The sequence below is a fragment of the Amphiura filiformis genome, chromosome 12 (genome assembly GCF_039555335.1).
Source record: "Amphiura filiformis chromosome 12, Afil_fr2py, whole genome shotgun sequence".
In the NCBI taxonomy this organism is placed as follows: domain Eukaryota; kingdom Metazoa; phylum Echinodermata; class Ophiuroidea; order Amphilepidida; family Amphiuridae; genus Amphiura; species Amphiura filiformis.
The window spans coordinates 39,153,988-39,173,318 of NC_092639.1; the positions used below are offsets into that span (position 1 = coordinate 39,153,988).

The window sequence follows — 19,331 nt, forward strand, 5'->3', positions numbered from 1 at the left end:
TCGTGTTTTCTCAAAGAAATAATTCCTGCCTTTTTAGTCCTGATCAAAATATAGACCTGTCTATAACATTAATGCGCGAGTACAAAGCATAACAACATCATAGAGCTATATGCCATCTAATATGCCTTACAGTAAATCGTCAAAATATAAAGGTCTGGAGCACTCTTTTGCAAGGTAAGTCTGGGTCGATATACTTAATAGGATATGCCAGCAGGTCCATATGGCAATAAATATGAGCATTCTATGTAACAGAAGGTTATCTTTAGAAGACAAGCTTAGGCACTGAGAAAATAGAAGAGTACATTACGGGTTGTATCTTTTTTTTTTTTTTTTTAACATTAGTCACTTAGGGCATTAGTTAAGTTACTTGCTGGACTACAAAACTTTGAAGTCTGACATTAGGATTCCTTGTGCACACAATGCTCAATAGGATAAGAGTTTACCCCTGTCATGGGTGGGTACTTTTGAAATTTATCCCGCTTGACATACAATGTCACCCACCTGTATGATAGGTATGAAGGTATAGCCCTGTTACTTTTTGTTACTTGTTGGACTACAAAACATTCCAGTCTGACATTCTGTATTCCATGTGCACAATACGAAGAGTTTACACTTGACATGGGTGGAGAGTTTTGACATCAATGTTCCCACATGTAATAGGAAATAGGAAGGTATTGCCCTGAACTTTTGGTTACATTTGGATGGAACTTTTACTTGTACTATCAGGTGTTTCCACCTGCTGGTGTTGAATCAAATGTACAACATCGCCAATTAGAACTCTTGGTACACCGTACAATACAGATGGTCATCTTAAGGGACATGTTGGCGCAGCAGTCTAAGAGGTAGATCAAGGTTGTGGGTTCGAATCCCTGAGAAATCAGTATGTTGTGCACATGGATCGATTCGTCAAGTCTTTGTCATTCTAAATAATACAGAAGGTCGCCTTAAGGGACATGTTGGCAGAGCGGTCTAAGAGGTAGCTCAAGGTTGTGGGTTCAAACCACTTAGAAATCGACGTGTTGTGCACAGGGATGGATTAGTCAAGCCCTTTGTCATTCTAAATAATACAGAAGGTCATCTTAAGGGACACCTTGGAAGAGCGGTCTAAGAGGTAGCTCAAGGTTATGGGTTCGAACCACTGAGAAATCGATGTGTTGTTCACAGGGATGGATTCGTCAAGCCTTTGTCATTCTAAATATGTATACTGTAAAAACTCGATAGTTAGCATACGTGCTTAATATCGAGCGCTTTTAAAACATGCAAACATGAAGTGCTCCATCCACAAAAGTGTAAAGGGTTTTGAGCAAATCATCGATACACAGATATATACGAACAAGTAAACCTGCAAATTTGTGTCTCAACCCCATTAGCTCAGTTGGTAAAGCACCAAACTTTAGTACAATTTCATGTTTTCAAAAGCACTCCCTAGTAAGCACATATGCTAACTATCGAGTTTTACCGGTAATTTTATATATTTTAGACCAATTCAGCAGGTCCAAAAGTTTCCATAATTCCTGGGTTAAGACCAACCTTAAAAGGCGAGATATGGTTTCCTTTCAAGTATAACAAGACACACACAAACAAATGAATCAATTGATGAAATAAGTAAACCCTACTCTGCTGATGATATATTGCTACCAACTTTGAAGGAGAAATACCTTCCTGTATTTTCCTTCATATTTGTGGCACACTAGCAAATATAGCACGCCAAGCAGCAACCACCCCAAGAAATCTCTTGTCACCTTTTATTTATTTTAAGCTATCATTGCATTTGACATCTTAGTTGCAAGATCGATTGCTAGGATTGCGTTGCTACCTCACAGCATTTCAATACGTTCTTTCTTGCTTCAGATATCACCTCTCATACAACCGACACAGTGCGCTATTCCATGTAAAATCCACATTCCCCCTGTGGAAGATTTGGGAAATATCTTCCACAGGGGGAGTATGAATTTCAAATGGAAGTAGCACATTAGGGAGTTCCATTTGAATTTCATACACCCTCTGAGGGAGTGTTTCAAATGGAGCTACCTAATATGCTACTTCCATTTGAAATTCATACTCCCCCTGTGGAAGATATTTCCAAAATCTTCCACAGGGGTAGTCTGGATTTTAAATAGAATAGCCCAATGCTACTGTAACCTGCTTCTGGCCAAATTGGTTCAACATAAATTGAGACATTTAACTCTTTTTTTAACAATATGTTAGAAGGAACAAGAGAGGGAATATATGGAGGTTGACTAGGGTACCTGCTAGGCTAGTCTGCGACTAATTTATACTGAAATCACCTTGGGAAATCAGGCGATATGAAATACATCATGGTGGCTTTATGTTTCTAGGATGATACGATTGTGTAGTGTAGCACATCCGATGGTTTTTGCCACAAATAGATATATATCCTAATGTCAACATTATCTTTTGCTTAGCAGACATCTGCGGAAATGTGAGAAATACTAATTAAAATTGGGTGCATTTGGAGAATACTATTAAATTAGAGCTATTACTTAGTTTATGTATATTTTGTTAGAACTAAGTTTTGCAAACCATGACGCACCTTGAATAGTGAGAGGCAAGCAGCAAGTTAAGCAAGACATACCCCTATAGAAAACATGACCTGCATCTCCCAAACAGGGAGTGTAGATTTCAAATGGAGTCACCCAGTCTGGTATAACCACATTTGAAATTCACACTCCCTGTGTTTAAGATAAAGATCATGTTGAATAGCCAATATCTGTGAAATAAAATACCTGCAAAATAAGTTGCCCTTTTGCTCGAACACATTGCCCTTTTTTCTGGGCTTCTTTAACAGATTTAATTTTGAGCATGACCTATCCTACAAGAGTTCAATTTTTTTGTGATTAAATTCAAATATGACCTAAGGACTTGATTTATCACTTCACAATTATTAATTGAATTTTCTAACCTTATTAATTTTGATGACACCAGCTGTGTATGGACAACTTCTCTGAATCCCTAACATCATATATACCCAGTGACCATAGCATATTACCAATCAGTTCAGCCCATTATTTGAAAGCCCTTAAATTTAATTTTTCTCCTGAAACTTACGACATATTATGTTGGGTTTTCCAGTCCAATATTCTGGGTATGTCTCTTATGCAAAAGGTGATACTGCAGACATACGGGACCGTTGACAAACACTTGTTAGGGGGAGGGCCTGATGCAAAAAAATTTCACCGGGGCCCCCCTTTCGAGATCTCAAAAAATTTCAGGTCCCCCCCCCCCATTTTTTGACATGAAAATTATGGGTCAACCCCATAGAAAAGCATATGAACTAAATTTTCCAAAGGAAAATATTTGGTCAATTTTTTCAGCCCCCCCCCCCTTAGGAAGGCCCCCTTTTTGCAGCAGGCCCCCTAACAAGTGTTTGTGAATGGTCCCTAACTAACTGAATAAATATTGGAAAGGTTGAACAAATTCAGAGTTGTTGTTTTTGCTGTTGACTTGTCCATACCAAATAATTAAGCAACTGCAGCTATGCTGATTTACCTAATTTACCTAGTCACAACTACCTCGAATAGAGGTTATCCGTGTTCTATAAGCTGCATATCCTATCAATGACTGCTATACCTTGTTTAGGACTTTCAAAAGAAGTACCTGCATGTGCAACCATCACTGTTTAAAAAACCCGCCAAAGTCATGCAGGTAACTCCAACATTGAATTGGTTTGAATGAGGAATACAACAGGAACCAGCAAATTTCAGGGGGGTCGACAAATTTTGCACAAAATTGCTGCAAAAAGTGGAAATTTAGGTAATTTTGTGGGTTTTGCCTCAAAAGTGGAGGGCAAACTGGGGGGCAAGAAAAATATTTGGGGGAAAATGCCCCCCCCCCCAGCAAATATGCAAGGAGTGGAAATCCTCTATACCATCATTATCCACACCAGTACCAATTATATGTGTCTTTCTATTTCACCACAGATGATTTTATGTAATAGATAACAAAAGCCAAGTCCGAGCTGCCAAGCTGGCTGTCATGGAGTCACTTTTATGGGTTTTTCATCAAAGCTATCAATCTCCTACCATACCTGTCATCAGAGCCTTTATAATTGATGCTAAAAACAGATCCAACAGACAAGGGTTTATCTGATGTTCTCTACAAGGTTGACATACTGGGAGAAGAAAGATAACCACCTGACAGATTTGTATACAAATGACCTCACCACTGTCACTAGGATCACAAACTCATAAATCCAGGCTCAGTTCTCTAACCTCAATACGTTCATGTACCCAAAGAATGACCTGAAGCCTATTTGTGTGCTAAGTTTTCAGTTATTTTCTCAAAATTTCAAGAGGTATCTTAAGAACCACTAAGCCAATACTAGGCTTGTTTGGAATCATTTTAATGCATTTTTCATGCTGATTCCAAATATTGTCATGAAAATTTACAATTCTGAAATTTTTGAATTAAAAAACAAACTTGTCGTCTGCAGTCGACACCGACATGGAGAGAGTTAAATTATGCATTGGGTACAAAAACTGATACCCCAATATATGAGGTCACCTCTTGAACTATGGTGATAGAATGGGTGATTTTGAACTCTGTTACAAGACATGATGCTATTTTGAATCACTGTGCAAGTTGGAAAAATATATTTATAAACCCAAATTACAATCAAATTAATGAATTATTTAATTATTGATTTTAATTTCAGCATGAACAGACAAACAGCTAAAGTAACCCAATTAGCTATTATTTTCATAAGAAAGACATTTTTTTTTTACTGAAGTCCTACATCTTGCCAATTCGAACCTTTAAACCCAGTGAGAACTACCTGCTGATTGGGCAAAATGAATATTGTGTCCAATTTTGAACCAATCAAGGAGGGTTTTAATAAGATCATCTGCAAATGCAAGTTTGACCATAAAGAGTTTAAAGCCTAGTCATAATTGGCAATAGAAATGAGCATTTCAACTTATCAACCAATCAGAAATGCTGTTAGATAACCAGTAGTGTCCAGGGGGTTAAATCAGTTTAACACAAGGGACTTCAGAAAGACAAGACATCTAAAATAATAAACTATATATCTTTTGTAATGACTACATGAGACATTTTCTAAAGGCCAAGAATAATCCTTGAATAATCGGCATACTGCTGGTTTTCCCAAAGATCCCCTGAACCATTAAATGACAATTTGTACAAGATTACAATCATCATTTATTAAAATCTTCATTAATAATTTGATAAATACTCTAGAGCCTTACATCAGATGAAAATTTCTCATGAATAGAAATTCAGTTACGGTTGTCACCCGGGAGTTCTCGTTATAACAAATAATGAGCATTCAATATAAAAAATATGCAGCTTTTAGTCGCTTACTGAGTAAGTCGTAATGTTAATGAACCCTACTGATAAATGCTGCTATAGCGGCGAAACATCATCAACAAAATACTGTAGAAGTGGTAATTTTCGTGCACAGTTATTTTTGCGATTTGCAGTGAGAGACACATTTTTGCGAATGTTATTTTCACGATTGCCCAGTCCTTCCCTATACTTGTATACATTATTGCAATATATTCGCAAGGTGTTATTTTCGCGGTTGGAGCTCTAATCGCGAAATTAAAACCCTCGCGAAAATTTAGCACTTAAGTTATAATACAGTAATACATTGGGTTATTCTAGTTGAAATCCATACACCCCTGGAAGACATGTCCTTAATCTCCTACACAGCGGGGTGTAAATTTCAAATGGAGTCACCCATTCAGGTAACCCCATTTGAAAGTCACACTCCCTGTGTAAAAGATTAAAGTCATGTCTTCCACAGGGGGTTTATGAATTGCAACTGGAATACCCAATGCACAAACACATCACCAGGGACAGTTTTTATCAATAAATTACGTCCATGGGCAAGAAAAACCTCCTATGTGTCTTTGGCCCTTGAACATGTTTAAAATAAAACTGCAAATAGGTTACATAGGTGGTTTTGCTTTAAACATGTTCAGGGGCCAAAGACACATAGGAGGTTTTTTCCTGCCCATTGTGCTATCTAAAACAAGAAAGCTGTACTTACACAGGAGTTGAGCTCACTCCAACCTGGCCGATGAGCAGTGGTCGACTTTACGTAATCCAAACCTGTACAAAGATATAATAATAGGAGACAACAACGCATTAAACGAGTAATGAATTATCAGGTCAAGGCAAACAGCAGATGTCTGCTGATGATATTAGTGTAGCAGTGGGCTGTTCCATTTGAAAATCTTACACCTGCTATGGAAGACATGATCTTAACATCCCACACATGTGAATTTCAAAAGGGGTAACCTGAATGGATGACTCTATATGAAATCTGCACCCCCTGTGTGTGAGATTAAGGTCATGTCTTCTATAGGGGGTGTATGGGTTTCAGGTGGAATAGCCAATTGGATAGTCACTCAAGTACCATTAGGGATTGTGTACAGAACAAAATGTTAACATAATACTGGAAGAAAACAAGTCTAATGCTTTTTAACATTCAGATTTTTAGAAGCTGTTGGTGCTCCCATAACAAGTAATTTTTCACTCTTTTGCAATAATATCTGCAATCAAAGCTTATATTGAGCAGGCACCCAGGCTTTTTTACCCTATGGTTGCTGGGTTTTGGCTCCTGGTGTGTCCAATATTGTACACTACAAACTATAGGACCAGCAGCCATCAAACTTTAGGACCAGAAGCCATCTTTGGGACCAGGAGCTCATTCCTGGTATGGGCATTCTTAATATAAGGCCTGCCTGCAATATTGATGTATCATTATCACATTTATGAAACACAGTGCTTGTTTTATATATATAAATTGCTTTACATTTTATTTTTAGATGAGAAACCTGAAACATTGATTTGATAAGTTTGTTTGTTTAAACAATCGCTCCTTTTGGAAACACACTTGGGTCCAGATGGGACCAGAACAAACATTACGTTATGGTGTACAGAACGTAATTCAACACAGTGGCCTATTGGGCAGTGTATTCACATAATCATGCATAACTCGCAAATGCAAAATTGGAATCAACTGAAATTTTGGGATAAGCTTTTTTCATGGATATCTACTGAACAGTGTCATAAAAAGAGCATGCTAGCGAGGATCACAAAATACTCCTTAAAGGACTCTGCTGATCACTATTAATTTTTTCATTGGTTCATATGCATCTTCAATTACATTGTATTTTAGAGGAAGAGACATCTCAATCCCATGAGAACTACCTGCCGATTGGCCAAAAAGAAGTTTCCATTATCAATTGGACCAATCAGCAACATTGTTAGAATAATTTCACCACACAAAAAATTGGGGTGAATTATTTGCAAAGCTCCATTCTGATTGGTGATTTAAAGTGAAGATATCATGTAATTGACCAATCAGAGGCAATGTTTGATCCGCAGGTAGTGCTCAGGGGGTTAATATATCCCTGAAATTCATGAGCATGTCAATCTATTATTTCAGATGCATGTTCTGACTGGTGAATTAAGCGCTCCTTACGCAGTTGAAGGTGTAATTTGATACTGTTCCCAGATTATTTCAGCCACTCATTAGGTCAACATAAGCAGAGTTGCTATAAGGTATTTTCCCCATTGCACAATTGGACAACTATCAAAAAGCTTGAAACGATTTAGAAAAAATGCCAACCCTTGCTAAAAATTAAGGCTACCATCCCACAATTATTCACAACTATTTTGTTTTAATAAGACATGTTTTATTAGTACAAACCCTGAAAATTGCCAGGTACATGCTCACGGCATCCAACATTTAATGGGAGTTCATCTGGTAAGTAGACTACAAAATATCACCCCATATTTTTTGAACTCTTTTTATGCTGAAATATCATCCAATTCCAGAAATACTTTTAAAAAAGAAGTAAAAAAAAATCCTTTTTTTAAAACGAAAGAATACACAGTTTATTTATGATGATGGATCCAAATTTCCTGATAAACCGGAAAATTCACATCTCTGATAGTGGATACAATCATCAAATTGAGTGATTTTATTGCTGGACTTGGAAAATGCATCCAAATATTAGGATATAGGGTGTGTTTACAAAGACCGAAACCCACACTTTTTAGTGTTAAAAAGTACATAGTTAAACAATTTATTATACAAAACATCTAAATCCATAATAACATTGCTGTCTAGGAAATACTCGGCAATAAATATCATCACAAATATATGCAAGTGGTTCTGCATACTTGTAGCTTTGACTTGGTTTGCATGCATGCATGCATGTGTAAGCGATATCTCTCATTTAATACATCCCGAGTACATGCCATTATCGCAATGTCAATGACCCTATGTTTAATAATAGAACAAATGTCCGGGGCCTAGCTGGATGCGTGATGTGGAATGGGGCCACAGGATTGGCGAGTGATCACATGTAGCCATCTGCTATTCTATACATTAATGTCAACAGCATAACAAACCCAAGTGATATAACATTCAGAACATGTTCCAAATTGACCATGCTATTTTTCGGGATCTGTTAATTTGCATAGAAAAAGAGTGTTAAAAAAACACTAAATTATAAAATTGCACAGACGGCTCAGTTTCCAATTAAAGGGACTTCCAGAGATTCACTGCGTACCAAAAAATCCAAAGTCCCTTAAAAATAGTTGATAAATTGGGGATAAAACTGAAAGGTTATGTCTGTCTTTCCCCTATTGTCAAGTCCCAAATTGCATTTGGGGGAAATTCCTTATGATTCATCTCACATGACATGAAAATGTTTAGCTTGTTAATTGTAGGAGTTACATTAGTAAATAATATTCTAAAAGCGCAAAAAAAATTTCCAGGGGAAGGAATAGTGAAGTTTATGATTTGCCTCCAATGTTGTCAAATTTGGCCTTTTCACATAATATGCCAAGTCACAACACACCTTTGTACTGCAACTACCAGTACAGGAGAACTGGTATATGCAGTATTAGTTTCATCATTCAAAAACTGTCCTATCAGCTTCACAGCCATCTGTGCATACTTTCATATTGCGTATATACTTCGCAAAAGCCTTTTCTGTTGCGTTGTAGGAAACGCAAAAACAAGATGGCGGATCCGAGGAAAGGGTCAGTAACATTGGTACATTACAACCCATTCTATGGACATCAAAGACTGAGAGAGCAAGAATTCAAATTTGACACAAAATTATTCCATGAATCTGTGATTTTAATATTTCAACAGGACTTATGTTTACAATATCAACAAACAGTGCATCCCTTGGAGAACTAGTTATGTCAACATTATCATAAGCCATGCATGTTCATATAACCATAACATCTTAAGATTTTACTAACTTTATTTTTACAAAACTATTTTCATCTGCACATGCTTTCAAGGAGTGCTGGTAAGTCGGTTATCATGGTTATGGCACTTTCTATTATTCATTCCCTCATTTCAAATCTTTAGTTTTGGTTTCTCTTTTGTTCAGAAACCAAAAATCAAGGGATTAAAAAGTAGAGCTGATCTGGTCTGCAATCATAACACTATTATGCTGGGAGGACACAGTATAGGGTATATAACCAGAAGTATACAATAGCCTATTGTGCTAACATAATTATTATCATGATTGATATCGAAATCTATCCCATGGACGACAGTTGATGTTCTCTGTCGAAGGTAGGTGGCATATTACACTCACGAGTTCTAGGCCTAGAAATCATATACATGCACGTATATTGAAGGATGGGGCGGGTGGGGGATTTGTTTGTTTGTATGACACCTAAACGATGCATGGAGATGATTTGTTTATGAATTAGTTTATTATACCAGGGAAGCACAACCCATACCTCTGTAAGAGGGGGCTCCCCTCCCTATATAACCACCTCTTCCCTAAATTACCCCTTTCCCCCCTCCTCCTCCCCTACATTCAATATCTTCATCTCGAGCTCTCCTCCCCCTTCTCTTTCACTTCCAATGCTCTCTCCCATCTGTTTCTCTCTCTCCCGGCCCATATCCCCCTTGCCCTCCAACCACCCCCCACACACACACACACAATCTCTTCTCCCTCTATCTTCTACTTTTTGCAGTAAACATTGCTTCAGTAAAAGTCATTAGGTTATTAGAGGTCATATAATGGCCTTCCATCGATTCTGGTACATGGGATTAAGGACATGAATCGATTTTGTTTATAGCACCTATACAATTACAATAGTGGCCCCTTTTGTAATGTCGAATGCAAATATTTCGATGGTCTATATTTTTTCACAGGTGAATTAGCCTAGGCTTATTCGGTTTTGTAAACCACGTCTTTCAATGTAGATTACCATGCTCGATTTCTCTCCTCGTGAATATTGCACTCTGAAATTTAAACATTTCTTTTGTATACTTAGAGTAGGTAACTTCAAATCAAATAATTTTACGATTCACACCACTTATAAGAAACTGAAACCAAAACCGAAACTGACTGACACAAATGTTCGGTTTTAAACAAAAGGTAGAAACAATGAGTTCGACATCTTATGATTCAAGTGGTTAGGCAGGACAATAGGAAACCATGTGACAAAAACCAAAACCAAAACTAAAACTGAACATTTGAAATGAGGCATTGCCATTTAATCAGACTCTGGAACATATAGGGCTATATACTTGAGTTTGTAGGTATGCTAACTTTAAGATATTGGTCGCTGTGTGTGCATGCTTATAAGGAGGGTTGGCAAGTTGTTGTAGAGATAGTTGATGGCTCTTCCATTATTCATTGCCATTTAATCAGCATTCTCTGGAACATACTTAAGTTTGTATGTATTCTATGTATTACAAAAGGCTATTCCACTTGAAATCCATACACCCTGTATGGCAGACATAACCGCAACCTCCCACATGGGGAGTGTAGAGTTCAAATGCAGTCACTCATTCAGGTAACCCCATTTGAAATTCACCCTCCCTGCCCTGTGTAGGAGAGTAAGCTTAAGGTCATGTCTTTCATAGGTGTAAGGATTTCAATTGGAATAGGTAGGCTATACGTATACAAGTATGTTGAGTACTTGGACAAGCGTCCAACGTATTTGGTAGATTACTACTGTAGATTTTTTGAACATACTACAAGTGTACATAAGAATGCCCAAGTACATCATAATTTTAAAGGGGCAGCAGCTAGGTTGCCGTAGCGGTTCTGTCCTCGCTTGCAACACTGAGGTCTCGGGTTCAAGCCCCTGACAACTTTTTGTGCATTAGGTTTCCAGTCCATTATACTTGCTGCCACAGGTTTTCTCTGGTACAAACTCCAGCTTCTAAAACTGGCCTTTCTTCAATGATTGGAAAGTTTTGGACTAATCTCCGTATTGAATATGATTACAGGTGCAATGTACTGGACTATAAGGGATGAAATCAAAACTCGACCGGCGGTTGACCGCTGGTTCCATCCGGTTCCCATTGTTTAGAACAATAGCAACTGGACGGAACCGGATGGAACCAACGGTCAACTGCCGGTCAAGTTTTGATTTCATCCCTAACCAATTACAGGCTGTGGCGAGTTGATCATGAGATGCGAACTAGTATTTTTATATCTGTCAAACCGATATGGGTTGTTGTCACATTGACAAAGGTTGCCGGATTTAATAATCTACATCATCTGTCTCAACCAATCACATGTGCTGTTACATAAAAGGGCACAATTCGCAGTCAATCACACATCATGTTACATAGAGGGAAATTTAATCATACTGTATCCACGAAGACAAAATACAATTACTTTGATTATATTTCCTATATACATATGATATCGCATTCAGACATAGGATACATGTAAACATTATACCTCATTTTGATTTAATGACTTGATGACATATATCCCATCAAGTGCATCTTTGCATGGCATTTCATTTACCATATACTAAAGTAACTTCTAAAAATCAAAATCTGGTGGCCCAATCTATGTAGATATATGGCAGATCTTCATGTAATACACATCAATGTAATTTGAATGTGACTTGCAATGCATCTAAACATGGGTGCCACATACATGTACTGCATGGTAAATGCATAAAATCAACACTCTCCCAGCATGACTTTACTATGTCTTGTAATGGCACAATTCTGTTATGTATTTGTTGATATCCAACAATTGTTTCCAAATGGCCTTAACTCACATGGTTACTACATAAAATGTGTGGTGTGTACAGTCTGAAAGTAAATATTTCCTTTATTTATGTTTTTTGAGGACACAATAGATATTCAACTATCACCAAGTCTGCCAAAAAATCATGACAACTACAAAAGTCGCAATTACGACCAGTCGTATTTATCGTCTTACAACCCTATTATTGGCGCACACACATGCAAGTTTCATTCCTCATGACCAGTTGCGTTACCATTCCTGTTCATGACTGGTTGCATTATTTCCCAATTAGAGCAGATCATGGATTAGTAGCAGTCTAAATATAGTCACGGTCAATATTGACACCTATATAGATTGTCTATAACTTAAAGACGACAGTAATTAAATTACAGGACTATAAACAAGTCCATAAGACATTCGATTATTGTTCACTAGTAATACAACTACTCAGACCTCATCAATACTATGCAAACTGCAAGTGGGTAGAGTATTTTATATTGTGTGTGCTTTTATTTTTACCGGCAATGTGGACTTCCAAGAAAATGGGGATGTCTCAGGTTGCAACTACTGATGCTGGCCGCCCGACACAAATTTTTTTTTAATGATTTGTTTCATCATAAAGAGAGCAAAAAAACCAATTTTTTAGGAGGGGTTGATACCCCCGGAGCTTATTCCCTGATCACTCACATTCACTTAAAAGATTGTGTCCCGAGCCATTCATGCACTTTAGCAATTTGAAAGCCCCCATTAAAATCAGGCTAGCTACAACTCCCTGTGCCTGAAAATGCCAAAATGACCGCAGTTACATGTCTAACGTATTTGTGAATATAATGTCCACAGTTGCTAAGTTAAATTCCATACACACAAAAATACAGAAACAAAATGGCGGAAAACGTCCTCGGTATGTTGAGTGAGTTCGGATTGAGACGACCACGTTAGCATAGTCCTTAACGGTGTCCACATTTGGAGGGCGGTTACACATTGGGTTGTGGGGGTGTGTATACATTGGGATAGGGTGTATGCACACATTGTTTTAAATTTGAATTTGTTTGTTACCCATCAATATATGTGACGTGTCATGTCAAAAGGAGACACTTTTGGGCAGGATCGTAAATGGAGAAATAGCCACAAATCTGCCCGGGGGAGATTTTTTCACAATTTGGGTTTGTTGCGAATTTGTAATGTTATTGATGTTTAAAATATTGTCTGATAGTTTCAGACCGGAATATAACTGGCATCTTGCATTTTTGAGACATTTTCTAGGTAATTCCTACTCTCAACATTGTCAATAATATTTTTAAAGGCTGATATCTCAATTTCCAATTTTATAATACCATAACTTACGAACTCAATATCTTCGCTTAGGAATGTCCGATTTCATTGGGGAAAAGCGGCATTGTGGAGCAAAATATATCATTATTTAAAATATGTAAAAACCTCAAAATTGATAACCTGCCCAAAAGTGTCTCCTTTTGACATGACACGTCACATATGTATGTGCACTATAAATTGAGTCTTAATTACTCCATACTCCAGCTAACGATTAGTGGATCCACATAATGGGTGTGTTAATGGATACTAATGTCTGCATATCAATAAATCAAATCCATTATTTAGCCATAGTATGAAATAAAAATCCCTTTAAAAGGGATGTACCAGCAAAAGGATGAATTACAATGAGCAACATCAAATTTCTTTTTACAATATATAAATTTTTAAGTGTAAAGATTGTGGTTGTTTGAATATTTTGAGCCATATTCCATTTGTTGCGATTCTCTCAAAATCTGTCATTTTTTGCAAAATTCTGAATTCTGATAATTTAATTGGATTGCTTACGACATTTGGATTCATCGTATTTTTTATGGTCTTTATACGTTGTTACATAAATTTGAAATTAGATGAAATAAATTCCAACCAAATGTGACACTGCAGGTACACTCTGTACAATTAGGTTTGCATGCACAATTTGATACTGCGACCAACAAAATATATTCCTAAATACCAAACTTAAAGGAGTATTTCGTGATCCTAACATCCTCTTTTTATGACATTTGTCAGTAGATATCCACGAAAAAAGCTTATTCCCAAAGTTTCAGTTGATCACGATTTTGCGTTTGCGAGTTATGCATGATTATGTGTATTACACTGCTCCATAGACAATGTGTTGTAATTTCATTCTGGTGCACCAGAACGAAATTCAAAATTCATGATATCTTTGCTAAACGAATTAATCTGCAAGAAATTTTTTGTAAATAAACATTATCTAGCCAGAGGTTTCCAATGATATAAAAATCTCACATTTTTTGGAGTAAAGTGGGGGGATGAGGCTGTGGATCACTAAATGCCCTTTTAAGATGAAACAAAAGTATACCACTAAAATGTATCATTTTTCTTCCAGGAATCACCAAGCATTAAAGCCATATTGTAACATATTTGCTCAGGAGGATGCCCTCAATATTTTTCAGAAATCTGTTATCTATACGATTGTAATGTAAAAATTAAACTAACATACCCTTCAAAAATCATGAATACAGGGATGGACAAGTACAGGCAATATAAACAGCATCTGTAACCAATAAACCCTGGTAATTATTGGTTTCAACTTTTCAAATAATTAATCATCCTAATTTCTCAGTAAATATTGATTCTATTTTATCTGTCTGTCTGTTATGTTGTCTGTCCCTGAAGAAGAGCAGTTTATCTGCTCGAAACATTGTTTTGTTTTTTTTTGTCTGCTTATATGCACAGTGATTTTCATCATTGTACACTTTTGTACTGTTTTCCTGACACTTCTGTGGGCTAATTGGCAATTTTTGGCCATCGAACTTTGCCTGTACCTACATTGATTGTTTGGTTCTCTATGTCTGCTTATGTGCATAGTGATTTTCATCAATTGTTCCAGTGCACTTTTGTATTCCTAATGATCCATGTTGTTTTTGCAGGTTTAACACTTCTGTGGGCCTTGGAATTGGTAATTTTTGGCTATCAAACTTTACCTACTTCTATGCCTACTTTTCTTGTTTTTTGTCCCCCTCTGCATACTGTCTAGTCTGTATTTTGTTTCCCCACATCAAGTTGGTATACCTTGCTCTCTTTCTGTTTAATTATAATCTCATTTATTGTCCTATTATACTTATAATCTATGATTTCACAGAAGTGTTCTTTCTTCGTAATGTTGATCTCCTACCAGCAATAATAACAAATTCTTATTACTATTTTTCTTCCAGGAATCATATTCATTAGTATATCATATTAATTAGTATCACAATGTGCAAATCAATCATTTATAATAAAGGGCGGCTTAGTGTTGTCAGAGTGGATAACAACATAAAGCCATGACAATGTGGTGCTCATTATTAATGCATGCATGCTGCATAAAATTCCGGATTTCAAAATAGATCTATCTCAAGAACCACTGAACCAATACTAGGATTGTTTGTACTCAATTTAATGCATTTTTCATGCTAATTCCAAATATGGTCATGAAAATGTACAATTCTGAAAATTTTGAATTTTTAAAGAAAATTTGGAACTTGTCGTCTGCCATCGACACTTGTTTTCAGAGGGTTAATAATCAACAAAGCCATGACAATGCAATGGCCGCCCGCGCCCGGCACAAAAATAAATGTCAATGTGTATTATTAATAATCTAAGACACATTCACTGATGGAACATTTCACTGGGATCACATACATCCTCATCTGTCAATGCACAGTTCACACTCATACAATGACCTTTGAATGTGATGGTTATAAAAAACTGGGGGTTATTGAACTAGGTCATTTGAAATGATACTATTTTACCTCATAGTATTTTAAACCCGTTTGTAAGCATTGACTATTTCATAACGACTTGTGGCCGACCATACATTTAATGTAATAAGGGTTACGTGCGGTAAATCAATCGTAAGATCGATCCTAAAGCTTTGTCAAGCCGGGCTGTGCAAGACAATTCATCACATCAGATAAAGTCGGAATGTTGCGCTTGATGTCAGTGCAGAGGCACGCCATGATTGGTTGCCGACCTGCGCAGTACGGCATATTTCGTCATATTGAAAAAAATATCAGATGCAACATTCCGAGTTTAATTCTGGAAGCGACATCGTCCCACTTCACTTTGATTCCTGATGGGTATGTAGCGTGCAAAAGCAACACTGAATAATGGACGTAGTAACAAAAAATAAAGGCATTCATTGTGATTCGGATGCTTTTCGGGTTCCAAATAATGGGTTACCATAATGGGTCTAGCCTTCGTGTTATCATACATAAAATTAGCCTATTGTCAAGACTTCATTGAAGGATCATACAGTATCATTGCATAAGCTGTATAACCTCTGCCTTGATACTAGGCTAACTATGTGTATGCTTAACACATAAAGTTAATACCATATCATAGATGGTAATGGTCCAATGAAACTGCATATTTAACTAATGTACCCTGCCACTAATAGAATTGCACTTTTTATCCAGAAATTTGTCTGCGACGCCTACCTGCTGCGATTATCAAGCTGTTGCTATATTGAGCTATTCCTGTTGGAATCCATACACCCCCTGTGGAAGACATGACCTTAATCCTCCACACAGGGAGTGTGAATTTCAAATGGGGTTACCCAAATGGATGACTCCATTTGAAATGTCTACACCCTCTGTGTGGGAGATTATGGTGATGTCTTCTATGAGGGCATACGGTTTTCAACTGGAATAGCCATTTTTGAGCAGATGACACTGAATGGGTGATTCCGTTTGAAATCTACACCCCCTGTGTGGGAGATTAAGGTGATGTCTTCCATGAGGGCGTAAGGGTTTTAACTGGAATCGCCCATTTTTGAGCAGACGACACTGAATGGGTGACTCCATTTGAAATCTACACCCCCTGTGTGGGAGATTACGGTCATGTCTTCCATGAGGCGTATGGATTTCAACTGGAACAGCCATTAAATAAATGCCTGATCTGTCAAAAGTCTAATGTTCCCAGTCACATTTAATGAGCGCACACAACTATGTTTGATCATAACCAAAGACATTCATGTTCTAATCAATACACAGTCATCTTTGAACAGCGATAGTTTAAACAAGATTGTGTTTATATTAGCTGGGAAACATGACTTGTGTTTCATTTAGTCAGTAGCATTATTAATATGCATGTCGATATTAATATGGTGCCTTTTTTGGAATATTTTATGAGCAATGCTTTTGTCTATGAAACATTGATGCAAAAATCCATATAATGATAACAGTGGGTTGTCACGTTTATTGATCAATTAATAATTTTCATTATGTATACTTGCTTTTCTCACTTTGTAATTAAACAGACAGCATTTTTACTGCTCAGTGCCAGAAGTGGGCAAGTGCAATAGCTGATATGTGTCGCTGCCATATATAGACGAATCCAACGAGCCAAGTCATGGTCAGGATTTGGTCGGCCATGACGGGTCCCCGCATGCACCACACTGTTGTAGTGACTGCCCAATTGGGTGGATTAAAGCCGACGTTAGATTCTTTTGTGTTGTACACTGTCATTATTCTTTTGTCTACGTGTAGCACAGGTGATAGAATGCAGTTTAAAATACCCTCCAAAGCCGCATTATTTCACATTTAAGGTGAGATGGAGCCGACGGGGACCCAACTTTAAGGTGTAGGAATGCGTGAAATTGGATTCGTCTATAGATGAGTACAATATACTGTGTGTAAATTGCCAAATTTGTGTCTGATGCGTCTTCAGGCCCACAAAAAAATACTGTGCAAAGGTGTGTGACCGACTCCTTAATATGACCAAAAATTCGAGGTCTCATCTTGTATGATATTTACCAAAACAAATGAACATTCATTCTAGTCTAAAGACATCTATGCTTATTTCATTGGAAATGTAACAAAGTATTTTATTTATTCCAGGTTTCATTTTACAGGGTAACCAGCCCCTTCAGTGCAACTACCTGCTATCCTGCCTCCATTTTTCACACCAATCCATAACATATTTTCTCCGCATGTCAAATATGGTGCGCAATGCCAAACGATAAACCCCATTATGCATGATACCTAGCCTATCTACAATAGTAATACAATTCCCTCCCAAGACACCGTCATAATGTCCTCTACCTATAGATATTTAGCGGTAGAAAGCCTCGTGGTCCTATAGAAATTGATTTCCCAACGTCTCTGAAACATCTGCTTCAGTTCACTATTACTCCGATTATAGCGACTTTGGCAATTAGAATCATATTAAATTGGTGGATGATTGCGAGAACTGTGTAAATGCAATAGCTGCTATTAGTGTTAACCTTATGAGAACTACCTGCCGATTGGCCCAAATGAATATTGTGTCCAATTACGAACCAATCAAGGAGGGTATTAATAAGATCATCTGCAAATGCAAGTCTGACCATTAATACTTTAAAGCCTAGTCATAACTGGCAATTGAAATGAGCATTTCAAGTTACCAACCAATCAGAAATGCTTGCAACAAATGTTTACAGTCCTGGACCTTTTGGTAAGTTTTTTTGCATAAAGAATGTGGCCATTAGAACCATTTAATTAAAATAACCTGCTATAACACAAGTTGTGTGGCGACACACACACCTGCAATTATGTAATATGCACATTACCATTAGATTTGTGCTGTGATCATTTTGATCATGGTTCCAAGCTAAGTGATAACCACAGAATTGGAGAAGGAGAACCGGGACTCCCTATACCGCCACATACAATCACGCTGCCCGGTCACGCTGTCAGGTATGGTGAGAAAATTAGGGGTATTCCGGTCCTTGCCGACAGTGCACGGAGACGAGCGAAAACATTATTCTGTGTCTCATCATCAGCGTCTTGGTATCGCGTGCAGGTCGCATCTCTGTGCGTCTCTCAAATGCGCCCATCATCCCATGTCGTGCTTGCATTGCCTTGAGCACATTCCGAGCGAAACCGAATACCCCAAATTTTTGCTCCATGCCTGTATCAAGATGGCGGTCAAATCCCGGTTCTCCCTCTCTACTTCTGTGGTGATAACAAGACTCTGATTTCAGACTTTGCAAGCTAAGAAGCAGAAAATCAAACTCGATAATGCTTGAATACACCTGCAGAAATGATTGTCAAACTGCAGCTATTGATGCTAGGACCATCTTCCCTCCATCTCATCATGTGCTGTGTATGATCCCCAGGGTTGCCAGAATGTTTAAGACCAAAGGTGCAGCGAGCACTCTATTTAGGCGGCGCTACTTGATACTTGCAAAAGGAGCCCAATTTTTAGCAAGATGTGGTGAATCATTTCTGAGGTATAGCCCAATTGTGTGATAAGATGGAGATTGTGGCA

General features: G+C 37.5%; 1 protein-coding gene across 3 annotated transcripts in view; it reads right to left on the minus strand.

The window, feature by feature from the left end:
- Nucleotides 1-19,331, minus strand: part of LOC140166173 (hippocalcin-like protein 1) — a 290,306-nt gene that overhangs the window by 66,672 nt on the left and 204,303 nt on the right. For all 3 annotated transcript variants that reach the window (XM_072189574.1, XM_072189575.1, XM_072189573.1), the window contains exon 4: nucleotides 6,032-6,093. The gene's annotated coding sequence lies outside the window, so the exon portion shown is untranslated. The remainder of the gene's footprint in view (nucleotides 1-6,031; nucleotides 6,094-19,331) is intronic.